At 41.3% G+C, this 16,942-nt stretch overlaps 1 protein-coding gene across 1 annotated transcript in view; it reads left to right on the plus strand.

The window, feature by feature from the left end:
- The first annotated feature begins 1,740 nt into the window (after positions 1-1,740).
- LOC138972714 (dual specificity tyrosine-phosphorylation-regulated kinase 1A-like) overlaps positions 1,741-16,942 on the plus strand; it is an 82,507-nt gene continuing 67,305 nt past the window's right edge. The window contains exon 1 of the mRNA XM_070345370.1: positions 1,741-2,061. The gene's annotated coding sequence lies outside the window, so the exon portion shown is untranslated. The remainder of the gene's footprint in view (positions 2,062-16,942) is intronic.

A 16,942-nucleotide genomic window follows, 5' to 3' on the forward strand; every position in this document is an offset into this window, starting at 1 on the left:
ATAAGTGCAGGTGGCTGAATACACCTGAATACACACTGGGTAGCGCGACTCCGTTGCTGCTAGCTTTCCACTGGGAGGAAGCGACCGGAATTTCCCAGCGATGGGACAATAAAGTAATGAAAATGAAAAAAAAAAGAAAAATGAAGCAAATTATGGGTAGCAAGCTGCGCCCACAGAAACAGCACCAAAATAAAACGAAATCAAAATCCTACTACAAGTATTTTGCCAGTCAGTCAATGAGAGAGAGAGAATAAAGAGTAAAGTATCTTCACAGTTCGAAAAGCAATGAAATACTCTCTAGTATTGGCATAAAAAGGGGACTTTCATCCAAATAATCACATTTTCCCCCCCAACTATTCGTATTTGTTATTCTAAGAACGACTGAACACAGGGGCTGTTGTCTTCATTTCAATCTCCTGCACCGAGTAGCACTGGACACTCTTGACGCTTGTCATTGAATGGGAGACAACTCCTCCACGCTTACATCTCTCACTCTCAAGCCTTCATTCTCTCTCCCTCCATCCTTACGCGCTTTGGTCAGCAGGTCAGCCTGACACGGTTGCCAGTTTCATCGCCATCCATTATTCATTAGTTTGCTCGCGCGTGCGCGCATTCACACACACACACAGGGACACACACACACACACACACACGGACACACTGACTGATCGGCGTACGTTTTAAAACAAAAACAACATGCTCACTGCCTCAGTCCGTGAACTCATATCTACATCACGATTCACTCTGGAAACCAGCTGACCACACATATCTTTCAGACAAATGCAGACGGATTTGCTTTGTTCAAACGGTGTGTCATGAATATACTATGCATTTAGGTTGAACTGAAATGCAATTACATGCGTTTATTAACAACAGCATCAATAAACCAAAAAATCCAATCTTGACAAAATGATGTTATTTAACAAATCGATTAATTAACTCAAGGGAATATTATGCAAAGAAAGCGCAGTTCTGAGGGATAAACTCACACCTAATCAGAACACGCATACTCAGCACTATTGAACACAGAAAAGGAGACAATGATTTGTACCTTTTTTTCAAACAAATTATCAGCGGATGACAATAAAATATCAAATACAGTATATAATTTTACAGAGCAACTTTGCGTGGCGGCATGGACAGAATCTCGATTTATCGTTTTCCATCAGTTTCTCTGTATTCAATCCTTCTAAATGTTAGCGAAGAGGTGGGGGGGGGGGGGGGGTGGGGAGAGAGAGAGAGAGAGAGAGGGAGAGAGAGAGAGAGAGAGAGAGAGGGAGAAAGTATAACTGACACGAGAGAGAGACTGAAAGAATTTGCTGTCGTTTTGGTTTCGAGTTTACGCAAAGCTGCTGCCATTTGAGTTTTCAATTTTAGTGGGTAAGTTATAATTATAAGGCAAATAAAATGCAGAAAAGCAAATGAACAACCACAAGACACACTGGCGCATCAGTGTGGGTCAGCGTGTTTTTTTGCACTGCCATGCGTGACCTCAAAAAACTTCACGCGCTCTCTGAAGTTTTTGTGCTGTTTGTGTAGCCGCTACACTGGGCAGTCTGGTGCATACTTGACACTTTTATTGATAGAAAGTGCATCTATGAGTACGTATAGGTGCAAGATTTTACAAAAAGTACGTAAAAGAGACGAGGGAAACACTGTTGCTAGGGCAACATGCCTACGCGCGGGTGCAAATTCCATGAATAGATGCTAGAGCCTCGCTTGGGAAAACGAGAGCGCCATGTTGGAATCCGAACTTTGCCGAAAATTTCATGGCCTCTTCGTTTCAACTTAATGAGGAGTACTACAGGGTGGATCCAACCCTTTGGGTGTGTGATGCTGGATCTTAATGTGTTATTGTCAGTATGTGTTTCTCCATTCACTAAGTGAAAAGGATTATCTACAGGGGGAAGACGGAATTCAAATCAGACGTTTGCGCGCCATTCGCGTGTCCCAGAGCCACTTGGGTCAAGTTGACTCATGTTGTCCATGTAAACTTTGGATTTTACGCTTTTCTTCTTGGATTATACATCGCATTGGATCGCCAGAAAGGATGATATTGAGGTGAGTTTTGAGCCTGTTCTTGTTTGACTTATTTTTTCTGCTGATTTTACTCATGATTGTTTCTTCTTTCCTCAATGTTGACGACGTGGGTTGGTCCCTTCGCACTCAATGGCATGATAGATAACCTGCCGCCCACTATCAAGTTCATTGATTCAGAGCGACAAGAACAGCATAATGTTTAATAAAATATTGTGAAAACCACCACGGTTTAAACATTTTGGGTCATTGAGACATCCGAAGGAGTGTGAGAGGGCCACAATTAGGTCAAACAAGAGAAGACGTGTTCAGTCAGTTTGACATTCACCTCAGTCTGGACTTGTTACAGCACGATCGATTGAGTGGGAAAAAAGAAATGAGACCAGTGACCTCCAAGCCGAGCTTGGCCTATATTTACCAGTGATACTATAGGGATTTTCAGGATGAACAAATTGTTGCATGCTGTATTGCTGATCATAGGTAGACGGGGGTGGAATAATTAATCGGCTGTGCTGTTGCGAAGCGTTTTCCATTTGACGTTACATGCATGCGCAGACCGCCATTCTTGGCCGCTTCCGTGTTTACCCGGGTCACGTGCTTCGCGTCGATCTTGTTCCCATGCTGTCTTTTGGGCAAAGAAAAAAATGTTGAATTAAGGTGGGAGAACAACGCCTCAATTTTACTGATTACCCGATTATGGCGCACCTATACATGTACATGATCGATTACCCAGGAACTCGTCCGCAGTAGCATACGTTTTTGTGTACACCTTCACTTTTTTGTTGAGGGAGTGTCGCTGATGTCAAAGGGGGTGTGTTATAGAGTACTGCATCAGGGTCTGATGTGTTTCGGGCAGTTCCTCATGCGAACACGTGGTGTGTGTGTTGACAGAGAAAGAGGGTGTGTGCCAGAGTTGTCGCTTTTCAGTCTCAACATTTACTTGTACTGTTGTGGCATAAAGGAAAAATTTAAATGTTTTGTCCAAGCTTTGATTTAATCAGTCACTGTACATTTCTGTTTGTGTTGTCGTTTTTGCCTGTAGTATAAGATAGCCCCCAGACTCTCAGAATTATTGACCCAGACTCTCAGAATTATTGAAGAGATATGTTTGTAATCAGCAGTGGTTATGTAAATTTAAAGTCTAAGTAAGGGTGTACTGTGCTTTTGCTGCATCAGCTTTTCACACCTCTTCACCAGCAGTCAAAGACTCAAACAATACCCTTTTCCCCAATATCTTTCGTCAGAAGGCCTTATCGTGAATGTTATTAGGCATGCAGACATATCTAATTGTTCTCCAAAATACATCGACAGTACAGTAGGCAGGTAGGATTCTTGTTGAAGGGGCTACTGAAACCTTTTTTTAAACTCACACCTTTTAGTTTTTAACATCCAAAGAGACTGACATGCACCAGTCTGATTATCTTCCTGTCTTTTTCCTTCACTTACAGCAGTTGACAGCAGACCCATTTCCTTTTTGGGGGTTATATTTCTAACTAATCTAAGTGGGAAAACAATTATTACAATAACCTGTAGGTATGACTAGTTGCTGAGTTTCTGTTCTGTTATTTGTGGGTGTTTTTTCTCAATTTTTCTTCTTCTCTCAGTCACTACGTTGAAAGGCAATTGCAGTTCAAAAACTAGATCAGTCAAACTCAGTCAAACTCAAAGCCTATTAGAATTTAGAAATCCTGTGGTCAGATGGTTTTTGTTGCTCATGGTCTGTTACTGTTAGACGAGGTCAGCAGTTTGGTTTGTTTGATTATTTTTGACAATTTTGTTCATGGTGTATTTGATGACGGAAAGAAGGCCTCTTCTTTGGATTGGTTTACTGATTCAGATCTAGACCTAAGAATGCCAGCTGATCTAGATAAATTGTGCAAGCAGAGCTCCCCACATGTACACTGCCTAGAAGATCCCAGGATTCCCCAATTTAATTTAAAATTTAATGTCTACGTGGTTCAGAGTTGGTACATCAGTGATGGCGCTAATATTTTTTCAAACTGGTACACAAATTTAATGATGAAAACTATCCAGAAAAAAAGAAGGTAGGCTGGTCATTGGAACCAGTAAGAGTCCAGCTCAGAGTACTGGTTTTGTTGTTTTACCAGCGAAAAAAACGGTAGTTCTAAAATCAACCGGTAGGTTATACCGGCAGCCAATTATTGTCCGGTATTTTCTCATTTCAACCGGTAAAATAACGGTAAGGCCAAAAAAAATAATTGTCTGTTTAGGGTAACATGACCAAAAAAAGTAGGGTCGGTAGGTAGGTAGTTTTTTGTTTTTGTTTTTTTTTTTGTGTGTGTGTGTAAATGCTATGTTGGCTGAACATTCACTTCTCATATTTGATGAATACATGTTTCAAAACTAACGTATAAATAAAACAGAGAGAAAGGGAGAGAAAGAAACGCCAAATGTCTCTTTTTAGCATTTTTACCTCTTTTTTTTTCTTTTTTTTTTTTGAAATCAAAAAAAAGTTTTTGGGTCGGCGCCAAATCGATAGGGTCGGTCGGGTTACCCTAAACAGACAATTTTTTTTTTTGGGCCTAATTACCGGTTAACGCCAATACTGGGTACATGTCTTGCAGAACATTTTCTGAATACAGAACTTATGAAGGTAAGCATGCTAACATTAACTCAAACATAGATGCAGCCCTGAAAGTAACAAAAATTGTGCATTTGGCTAGTGATTCGGAAAATATACTAGCCAGTGAGCAAAATTTACTAGCCAAACCAACAATTTGTTTTAGCAACTTAATTTTGGTTAGTGGATGAACATTTCTACTCACCAGTTACATACTTCTACTCACCATGGCGAGTAAAATACTCGCCACTTTCAGGGCTGATATGCAGTGCGTCCTTAGACCCGCTCTTTTCAAGTTTAGTGTGCTCACCTTCATGAATTTCTAGTACCTTTTTTTCTAGTGCATACAAGCACGTGTCGTTTAGGGAGCCATGGTAAAATTAAGACGGTAAACTCATTCAGTTTCCCTTTGCGTGATGGAGGATGAGTACTTAGGCAAAAAAAAAAAATAGGTGTGGTTACGGTAACATAGCCAAAAAAAATAGGGTAGGTAGGTAGGCAATCACTTTTTTCTTTTTTTAACTTTTTTTTCTAATGTGTACAAATTAAACCTACTTGACAGGGAAATAAGTGTGCGACTCGGGCGCTTTCGCTTTCATTGCGTTTTTTGCACTCGTTTTTTTTTTTTTGTTTTTTTTTTTTGACAAATGTAATAAAAAGTTATAGGATCGGCCCCTAAAAATAGGGTAGGTCGGGTTACCGTAACCACACCTATTTTTTTTTTTAGGCCTTAGGCCTAAAAAAAAAAATAGGTGTGGTTACGGTAACCCGACCTACCCTATTTTTAGGGGCCGACCCTACAACTTTTTATTACATTTGTCAACAAAAAAACAAAAAAAACAAGAAAACGAGTGCAGAAAACGCAATGAAAGCGAAAGCGCTCGAGTCGCACACTTATTTCCCTGTCAAGTAGGTTTAATTTGTACACATTAGAAAAAAAAGTTTAAAAAAAAGTGATTGCCTACCTTCCTACCCTATTTATTTTGGCTATGTTACCTTAACCACACCTTTTTTTTGTGGCCTTATGCAGACTCAAGAGTCAGAGATTTGGCCGGGATCAGCAAAAAGGGGGTTGTTTTGTCTGTTCATCAATTTAAAACTCAGTGTGGCTGATGGATTTTTGAAATGGTGTGTGTGCTTTATTGTATACAAGTGTGTGTGTTGGCACAGCATTAAAATTTGCTTCGCTGTACATTTCTTTGTCAAAGTATGTCAGACTTTTGTGTTAATAGACGTTGTCCAGAAATAACTGTCAGGATTTTCAAACTTTGTGGAAGAGTTGTGCCCCGCTTTTGTGACCAAAACAATAACACGTGTTCAACTAGTTAAAACCAGCAATCGCATCGAATAATTGACTCAGATCATAGTGTATGTTGAGCAGTGTATGCTCGACATGACTCCGTTTCTGTCTAAAATATACACATCAGAGTTTACAACTTGTTGCGGCAATGATTGTTTGCCCAAGTGATCACAAACGTGTTTTGCCTGAGCTGACATACGTTTTGCTTGAGGTTATGTGAGTTTTGGGAATCTGCGTGCGCAGCGATCACTGTGGGCCATCACCAGTGAATCTTGGCTTCGATGTGAAGGATTTCGAAAATCAGAATGCGTCATGTCGGACAGACACTTTATATCGATAACATGCACATCAGTTATTGGCTGCAATTTGGCCACCACATGTTATTGTTTGAGTCACGAAAATGGGGTGCAACTCTTCCACAATGCTCGGAAATCCTGACAGAGATACTAAGGAACGTATACATGTATACATAGTCCATTTTTGTTGCTCACATGCACAAAACAGAACAAAACACATCTGGCCAAGTGAGCTAAACATTGACAGGAACACCGACCTGTCACCTGTAACAAATATGGTTCAATAAAATAGCTCATCTGTCAGAAACTCTGTTGGTCATTTTACCAACTCTCCCTCAGATTGGCCAGTGACTTGATTAGTCCTGATGTTATATAGTTGGTGGACTGAAGCTGATAGAATACATCTGATGTAGTGATCTTGACTAATTCATTCTCACACCTGCCTTCAAAGGAAGCATACATCTACACAAAATGAAGCTCTCCACCCCCCCCCCCCCAAAAAAAAAGGGGGGGGTATTGACCTTGCCAACCCTAATTGTTTGGCGTTGTCATAGGAAAAAGAACCTTTTTTTTGCCCAAAGGTTTCTAATTTAAAATATCATAAGCAATGTTTTTAATTTGTTAAGTAAGTTTGAGTTGCAACAAAAATTCCCCATTTTTATTCAAATCAAGCCATTGGCTATGGGTTCATGATAAGAAAGTGAGTGAGCAACTAGCTATGAATTGGAGTTGGACTTTATTTCTGCTCATTAATGTTATCCTGTTTGTTTTGTTGCTACGTACTTGACTTGATTTTCATTCACTGGAACACAATATGCACACCCCTATATATATCTCCTTACCATTTTGAGAAAGTAATTTAGAGTCTTATAGTGTAATACTAATAGTAATATTTGAATACTATTAGAAGGGAAACAGGTGAAGGAAGCCCAGACTACACAGGGCTGGCACAGCGTTGCACTTACAGGTACAAGGCTCCCTTCTTCTCCCCCTCTCCCCCAACCCTGTTTGATTGGGTATTGTTTGGTGTGTGGCGGCCAGGGAAGGCTGGGCGAGGTGTACGGGTCAGGGGACTGGCAGCAGCTTTCTAAAGCGGCATCGTGCGGTAGGCAACAACCGAAAAACCCTTGCCTGCTTCTCTCCGCTCAGTGCATGCGGCGAGGCCGACCCCTAGTTCTAATACACTCTCACAGGGGGCAGAGAAGGGAAAGTAGGTCAGCCTCATTAGCCTATGACCCAGACCTGGGGGTCAAAGGTGAAGTTGGACAGGTGCGACGGCAAGAAGGGGTGGGTGGTGGAGGGGGAGGGGTACGAATGCTACGGGCCTGTCGCTTTGCACCAAGGTGTTTTTTTCTCCTTGAGGGGGAATGGGGCCGGGGGGTTGTATGATGCGCTGGGGCAAAGTTCTGTTTGGGTGTCTGTCGGGCCTGTTTTGTTTGGGCCACCAAACAATAAAGGGCGAGTGCTCATGCTGCTGATTCTCTCTCTCTCTCTCTCTCTCTCTCTCTCTCTCTCTCTCTCTCTCTCTCTCTCTCTCTCTCTCTCTCTCTCTCTCTCTGAATTAATCAGGACCTAACAATATTCATACAAGTCTGGCCCTGTTGCGTATGGCTATGCACATTCACATTCTGAAAAAGCCTGTGGGGGACTTTTCTGTTGCCTTTACCACCAAACCATCCACCTCCAAAACAACAACGATAAGGCCTTAAAAAAAATAGGTGTGGTTACGGTAACCCGACCTACCCTATTTTTAGGGGCCGACCCTATAACTTTTTATTTCATAAATTTGTCAAAAAACACACACAAAAACCAAGAAAACGAGTGCAGAAAACGCAATGAAAGCGAAAGCGCCCGAGTCGCGCACTTATTTCCCTGTCAAGTAGGTTTAATTTGTACACATTAGGGAAAAAAGTTTAAAAAAAAAAAAGTGATTGTCTACCTTCCTACCCTATTTTTTTTGGCTATGTTACCGTAACCACACCTATTTATTTGGGGGGGCCTAAACACCTAAAGGTGTGACATGGACATATTTGTGTATCGATATCATGTTCTACTGGAGAGTTGAACATTTTGAGTGACCCAGTAAGGTTTTCTTTGTTTGAAATTAAACATCATGCTTGCCATTTATATGCATGTCTGAACAAACTTTATTATCACATTTTAAAGCCTCTTTTGTCACAATTTGTCATATCTCCTCCTAACCCTGTAGGGGCGGGGACGTAGCTCAGTTGGTAGCGCGTTGGGTTCGATCCCCACGTTCGGCGAGAGATTAATTATTTATTTCTCGGAGTCAACTTTGTGGAGACTCTTCAGTGTCCGAACACCCCCGTGTGCACACATGCGCACGAAAAAGATCCCACGTTCACAGCGAAAGTCTCAGGGCTTGGAAAACACGGAGACACGTACATGCATCATCTCTCGTCTCTGAGTATCTTGATCGTATTTCGATACTTTGACGAGACAAACCCAATGCTGGTGTGTCGAAGAAGACAGCCACAGCGGGCTTGTTCGAATCAAAGTATCACACCATATCTTCAGCGTATTACCAATACCTGTCCCAATATAGACCAGTTGGTCTAAGAGGACATTAAACCCTAATAGTCAGTCAGTAACCCTGTAAAAAAAAAAATCTTCTTGAATGTTTTGTCAAATTCTCAACCTCAGCACAGACTTTCTACTCTAAGGGTGGTTCAACTCAGGAACTCAGTGTATGACCATGATCTCTACCTTGCAGATCAACATATCACCCACCTGATAATCCTGGGTGAATGTAGGGCATCTTCATGGGACAGAGAAGAAATAGGTCATCAGATGTAACTTTATAAGCTGTACTATAGCAGGTCTTTGAAGTTTAGAGCCAGTGCAGTTGGTTTTTTGTCAGTCCACCCACAATCCAGCTCAAGCAAGTAAACTAATAACAATGAAAGAAAGAAAACACTGGCAGGGATGAACAGAAAGAAAACACTGGCAGGGATGAAAATGTGAAATGAAAGCAATAATTATATGATGTGCTGCTAGGAATCACGAGGAAAATTTTTGATTAGGCCCCAAAAAAAAAAATTGTCTGTTTCTGGTAACATGGCTAAAAAAAAATAGGGTCGGTAGGTCGGCTTTTTTTTTTTTTTTTTTTTTTTTTTTTTTTTTTTTTTTCCCCCAAATGTAGACCAATAAAACTAACTTTAAAAATCGCGCAAAGAGACTGGATTCACTATACATAGAGACAAGACACTCAACACATTTACAAATCGTCAGCGGACTTTCGTTTTCACACGTTTTTGTTGTTCATTTTCTCACCCTGTCCTTATACCACCACAAAAAAAACAAAAAAAAATGTGAGTTTGGAAAAAAAAAGTTTAGGGTCGGCGCCGAAATTTAGGGTCGGTCGGGTGACCAGAAACAGACAATTTTTTTTTTGTGGCCTTAGGCCAAAACAAAAAAAAGGTGTGGTTAATGTAACATAGCCCCAAAAAATAGGGTAGGAAGGTAGGCAATCACTTTTTTTTTTTAAACTTTTTTTTCTAATGTGTACAAATTAAACCTACTTGACAGGGAAATAAGTGTGCGACTCGAGCGCTGTCGCTTTCATTGCGTTTTCTGCACTCTTTTTTGTTGTTTGTTTGGGGTTTTTTGTTGACAAATGTAATAAAAAGTTTTAGGGTCGGCCCCTAAAAATAGGGTAGGTCGGGTTACCGTAACCACACCTATTTTGTTTTTAGGCCTTAGGCCACCTGGACACACTCTATTTTCCTTTAAACTTCGTTCGTCCACATGGAAAAAAAATAAGGTTCACATTTAGTTTGACACTCCTAACACATAGCGAATGAAACTTGCAGGATCCATACCAGCTTTTTGTTAAAATGAAAGAGAGAGAGAGAGAAGAAAAAAATGTAAAAACCTAGTACATGTACCATTCTGACTCAATTTTTTATATATCATTTTTACTGCTTTTCACTTCCAGCATTTTTTTAGACCTAGTCTAAGTAAACCCAAAACCACGGATGTATCACATAAATGTATTGAATGTCAGAGACCGCTTTATCATTCTAAGACTAAGACTCAGTTACTAAGAGTAGATGAAATCAAATCAGAATGCCAGGAGTCAGATTTTCTGTAACAAACGCTAATTATTTTTTTATATTTTTTTTCAAGTCATAAAAAGTGTTTCTAATGGTAATAGTAATTATACTATTGCTAAGTAACAATAACCTTTCTATTCAGATTCTCCAATGAGTGAAGATAAAACCGAGAGAACAAAGCTTTTTAAGCTTATTTTATGACTTTGCCCTTTTGTTCCATCTCGTTTTCATCTCATCTGTTAACATTTTGTTCATCATTTGGTTTCACTTTCAGATTCAAATTCAGATGCCTTGGCACATACACTGTACTACTCAATAGGTAGAAATAAGGTCACGGGGAAAGAGCACAAGTTGCATAGGCCTAGGGTAAAACTAAAAGAGAGACATCAAAATCAAATGAAATGTTCAGGAGAAAATTACACTTGCATGATCCAATATATATTTAGAATAACTTTTCCTGCTGGTTTTGCTGATTCAGCTATTGTGTATTTGTACTTGTAGAAAAGCATGAGTATTCTGGATTGATTGCCTACATGCGTTGTGGGGGCAGCTTTGTTTGTTTGTTTGCTTAATGCCCAGCCGACAGGGCCATATCAGGGCGGTGCTGCTTTGACATATAACGTGCGCCACACACAAGACAGAAGTCCAGCACAGGCTTCATGTCTCACCCAGTCACATTATTCTGACACCGGACCAACCAGTCCTAGCACTAACCCCATAATGCCAGACGCCAGGCAGAGCAGCCACTAGATTGCCAATTTTAAAGTCTTAGGTATGACCCGGCCGGGGTTCGAACCCACGACCTCCCGATCACGGGGCGGACGCCTTACCACTAGGCCAACCGTGCCGGTGTGGGGGCAGCTGAGAAGGTGATGAAATAGTAAGGCCAAGAAAAAAGAATTCAATGATCCTGATTTTTCAACCAGCCTTATTTTTTCCTCCTGACCCTCAAACCTTTTTTGACCCTTCAGAAAACAAGGAATTAAAAAATTACAAAACTTGATTTTGCTGACTTGGAAAAAAATTCATTGACCTGCTTGACAGGTTGTCTAAATCTAATAACTATTTTACAAAAGTAAACGACCTACCGGCCCAAATATTGTGTGCATTGTCATCAGAATTTGTGTATAAATTTTGTTTTTAGCCTAATAAATATATTAGATTTCGAAATAAGATACTACAGCAGGGTAAAAGTCTTAACTTTCAGCTCTAAAAGGGAATTTGTATGGGTCTTGGACTGCATGGTGTGAATACGCTGTCTGGCAGCATGGAAACACACACACACACACACATCAATCAATCAATCAATATGAGGCTTATATCACGCGTATTCCGTGGGTACAGTTCTAAGCGCAGGGATTTATTTTTTTAATTTTATATCGCGCACATATTCAAGGCGCAGGGATTTATTTATGCCGTGTGAGATGGAATTTTTTTACACAATATATCACGCATTCACATCGGCCAGCAGATCGCAGCCATTTCGGCGCATATCCTACTTTTCACGGCCTATTATTCCAAGTCACAGGGGTATTTTGGTGGACATTTTTATCTATGCCTAACCAATTTTGCCAGGAAAGACCCTTTTGTCAATCGTGGGATCTTTAACGTGCACACCCCAATGTAGTGTACACGAAGGGACCTCGGATTTTCGTCTCATCCGAAAGACTAGCACTTGAACCCACCACCTAGGTTAGGAAAGGGGGGAGAAAATTGCTAACGCCCTGACCCAGGGTCGAACTCACAACCTCTAGCTTCCGAGCGCAAGTGCGTTACCACTCGGCCACATAGTCCTCACACACACACACACACACACACACACACACACACACACACACACACACACACACACACACACACACACACACAGGAAAAGAGGGAAGGGGTTGGTGGGTAGGGTGGAGTTAAGGCAAAGTACTGTTAAAAATAAACAAAACTCGTTTGCAAATAAAATGTGATCACTTGAATTTGACTCTGATCGGCGATTTTTCTCTCTCAATCATTCAAAAGGCTTGAAGAGTTAGTCTGGGTGAAATGATTGATCTTGGAACTTTGGCCAGTTCCGTTGAATGAGGGAGCATGTGCACACGTACACACACTCATTCGCACACGGCACCGAGTCTGCCTGCACATCTATCTCATTCTCTTTTACTTTTTGAGTTGAAACTAATGATGTCCCTCTTCCAGGGACTCACATCCACGTCGGACATCGGACATACACGGATTATTTTTTCCAAATGTCCTGTACATTTTTCATGCAAGAGGACATATATATGTCCTATTGTTTTTGTCACAAAGGGGTCATTGTCCGATTATGCTTTCATTTGATCTAGAAATTGTCAGTACTTTCCAATTTACAGTAGTTTGATTTGCTACGATGTGTCTCTCCAAGCAGACAAACCATGCTGTTAGTGAACGTTTTGTTGCCAGAAAAAAAAGGTCCTATCCATTTTGTTTTTGTTCGGGACAAATGTCCTATCGCTTTTGCATTGTCCGGGACATTTGTCCTATGCCATCTCTCATGGATGTGAGCCCCTGCTCTTCCCCCTCCCCATCCTTATTGCTTATCCTCCCCCTTGCTGTGGTCTGTTTCCTTCTGTAGACTGGAAGTCGCGGGAACTGGAGTGGAGTAAAAACTTTATAGGCCCCCCCCAAAAAAAAATAGGTGTGGTTAAGGTAACATAGCCACACAAAAATAGGGTAGGAAGGTAGGCAATCACTTTTTTTTTAACTTTTTTTTCTAATGAGTACAAATAAACCTACTTGACAGGAAAATAAGTGTGCGACTCGAGCGCTTTCGCTTTCATTGCGTTTTGTGCACTGGTTTTTGTTTGTTTGTTTTTTTGACAAATGTAATAACACGCTATAGGGTCGGCCCCTAAAAATAGGGTAGGTTGGGTTACCGTAACCACACCTATTTTTTTTAATTTTTTTTAGGCCATATCAGTTATATAAAAGAAGTTATTTTGTGACACATTAACCATGACTCCCCACCCTTGTCTCTTCCATCCCTCTCACTCCTTGAATCCCGCCCTCCCTTTCTTCATCCCTCTCTCTCAGTCTCAGTCAGCCCACTCAATCCTAGTGGGGCGGGGACGTAGCTCAGTTGGTAGCGCGCTGGCTTTGTAGCCAGTTGGTCGCTATCAGCGTGGGTTCGATCCCCACGTTCGGCGAGAGATTTATTTCTTGGAGTCAACTTTGTGCAGACTCTCTTCGGTGTCCGAACACCCCCGTGTGCACACATGCGCACGAAAAAGATCCCACGTTCACAGCGAAAGTCTCAGGGCTTGGAAAACACAAAGACACGCATGCATCATCTCTCGTCTCTGATTATCATGATCGTATTTCGATACTTTGACGAGACAAACCCAATGCTGGTGTGTCGAAGAAGACAGCCACAGCGGGCTTGTTCGAATCAAAGTATCACACCATATCTTCAGCGTATTACCAATACCTGTCCCAACATTGACCAGTTGGTCTAAGAGGACGTTAAACCCTAATAGTCAGTCAATCCTAGTCCTTCTCTCCACCCAATCATGACCGAACCCCCTGCGGGTTAGGGGGAGTCCCATATTGGTTGGGAGGAGAAAGAATTTACCCGATGCTCCCCAGCATGTCGTAAGAGGCGACTAACGGATTCTGTTTCTCCTTTTACCCTTGTTAAGTGTTTCTTGTATAGAATATAGTCAATGTTTGTAAAGATTTTAGTCAAGTAGTATTAAGTATACATGTAAGAAATGTTAAGTCCTTTGTACTGGAAACTTGCATTCTCCCAGTAAGGTAATATACTGTACTACGTTGCAAGCCCCTGGAGCAAATTTTTGATTAGTGCTTTTGTGAACAAGAAACAATTGACAAGTGGCTCTATCCCATCACCCCCCTTCCCTCCGTCGTGATATAACCTTGAACGGTTGAAAACGACGTTAAACACAAAATAAATAAAGAAATCATGACCGACCGAAGTGAAACAGAAAATGACGCCTCACCAAAGGGGGACACATATTGTGTGACCTCACTTGACTTTTGCTCCTGAACTTTGTCGCTGATGGGAAACCCCTCTTTTTCTCTCATGTACAGGAATGCAGCCGCTCTGTATTCGCTCCAGAGCTACGGCTTGGCTGAGCTTGACTTTGCCGCAAAAAAAAAAAAAAGGGGGGGTGCCCGGTGGGGGGGGGGGGGGGGGGGGGGGGAGTTTTGTGGAGAGAAAAAACCCATGGACATGCAGTTCTTTCTTTTTGACTCACATGCGAAGCAAAAGTGAGTCTATGTACTCACCCGAGTCGTCCGTCCGGACGTCCGGACGTCCGTCCGTCCGTCCGGAAAACTTTAACGTTGGATATTTCTTGGACACTATTCAGTCTATCAGTACCAAATTTGGCAAGATGGTGTATGATGACAAGGCCCCAAAAAACATACATAGCATCTTGACCTTGCTTCAAGGTCAAGGTCGCAGGGGCCATAAATGTTGCCTAAAAAACAGCTATTTTTCATATTTTTCCCATTTTCTCTGAAGTTTTTGAGATTCAATACCTCACCTATATATGATATATAGGGCAAAGTAAGCCCCATCTTTTGATACCAGTTTGGTTTACCTTGCTTCAAGGTCAAGGTCACAGGAGCTCTTCAAAGTTGGATTGTATACATATTTTGAAGTGACCTTGACCCTGAACTATGGAAGATAACTGTTTCAAACTTAAAAATTATGTGGGGCACATGTTATGCTTTCATCATGAGACACATTCGGTCACATGTGATCAAGGTCAAGGTCATTTTGACCCTTATGAAATGTGACCAAAATAAGGTAGTGAACCACTAAAAGTGACCATATCTCATGGTAGAAAGAGCCAATAAGCACCATTGTACTTCCTATGTCTTGAATTAACAGCTTTGTGTTGCATGACCTTGGATGACCTTGACCTTGGGTTAAGGTCACATGTATTTTGGTAGGAAAAATGTGTAAAGCATGTGAGTCGTATGGGCTTTGCCCTTCTTGTTTATTTTTATTTGGTGTTTTAACGTCGTTTTCAACCACGAAGGTTATATCGCGACGGGGAAAGGGGGGGGAGAGGGGATAGAGCCACTTGTTAATTGTTTCTTGTTCACAAAAGCACTAATCGAAAATTTGCTCCAGGGGCTTGCAACGTAGTACATTATATTACCTTACTGGGAGAATGCAAGTTTCCAGTACAAAGGACTTAACATTTCTTACATACTGCTTGACTAAAATCAGTGAACGCCAGCAATTTTGTTCTTTTTACATTTGGTCAAGTTTTGATTCCTTCTCCTTGTTTTTGAGAATAGTTACCACCGTCCATTCTTTAACAGCATAGTGCCGGCCTGTTAAAAAATACATGACATCACATGAAACAATTGACAAAAATGCAGCTCGGACACGAACTCAAGCAAATGCTTATTTCACGTGACCATAACAATACTAAGTTACACAAGTTTTCACCCCCCGCGGGTTAGGGGGAAGAATTTACCCGATGCTCCCCAGCATGTCGTAAGAGGCAACTAACGGGTTCTGTTTCTCCTTTACCCTTGTTAAGTGTTTCTTGTATAGAATATAGTCAATGTTTGTAAAGATTTTAGTCAAGCAGTATGTAAGAAATGTTAAGTCCTTTGTACTGGAAACTTGCATTCTCCCAGTAAGGTAATATATTGTACTACGTTGCAAGCCCCTGGAGCAATTTTTTGATTAGTGCTTTTGTGAACAAGAAACAATTAATAGCAAGAAGGGCAAAGCCTATACGACTCACATGCTTGACCTTGACCTTCAGGGTCAAGGTCAAATAACTAAACCTAGCAATGACATCATACACTAAGAACTGCTTTACACATTTTTCCTACCAAAATACATGTGACCTTGACCCAAGGTCAAGGTCATCCAAGGTCAGGCAACACAAAGCTGTTAATTCAAGACATAGGAAGTACAATGGTGCTTATTGGCCCTTTCTACCATGAGATATGGTCACTTTTAGTGGTTCACTACCTTATTTTGGTCACATTTCATAAGGGTCAAAGTGACCTTGACCTTGATCATATGTGACCAGATGTGTCTCATGATGAAAGCATAACATGTGCCCCACATAATTTTTAAGTTTGAAACAGTTATCTTCCATAGTTCAGGGTCAAGGTCACTTCAAAATATGTATACAATCCAACTTTGAAGAGCTCCTGTGACCTTGACCTTGAAGCAAGGTAAACCAAACTGGTATCAAAAGATGGGGCTTACTTTGCCCTATATATCATATATAGGTGAGGTATTCAATCTCAAAAACTTCAGAGAAAATGGGAAAAATGTGAAAAATAGCTGTTTTTTAGACAACATTTATGGCCCCTGCGACCTTGACCTTGAAGCAAGGTCAAGATGCTATGTATGTTTTTTGGGGCCTTGTCATCATACACCATCTTGCCAAATTTGGTACTGATAGACTGAATAGTGTCCAAGAAATATCCAACGTTAAAGTTTTCCGGACGGCCGGACGGACGGACGGACGGACGGACGGACGACTCGGGTGAGTACATAGACTCACTTTTGCTTCGCATGTGAGTCAAAAAACGCTCGCGCTGGACCCGAGTACTCTTCAGACTGGCTCGCTCCCCCAGTATGAAAGTTTTTGTCTTGTGCACGTTTAAGACCAAGTGATTG

Source organism: Littorina saxatilis, linkage group LG8 (assembly GCF_037325665.1).
Source record: "Littorina saxatilis isolate snail1 linkage group LG8, US_GU_Lsax_2.0, whole genome shotgun sequence".
Taxonomy (NCBI): domain Eukaryota; kingdom Metazoa; phylum Mollusca; class Gastropoda; order Littorinimorpha; family Littorinidae; genus Littorina; species Littorina saxatilis.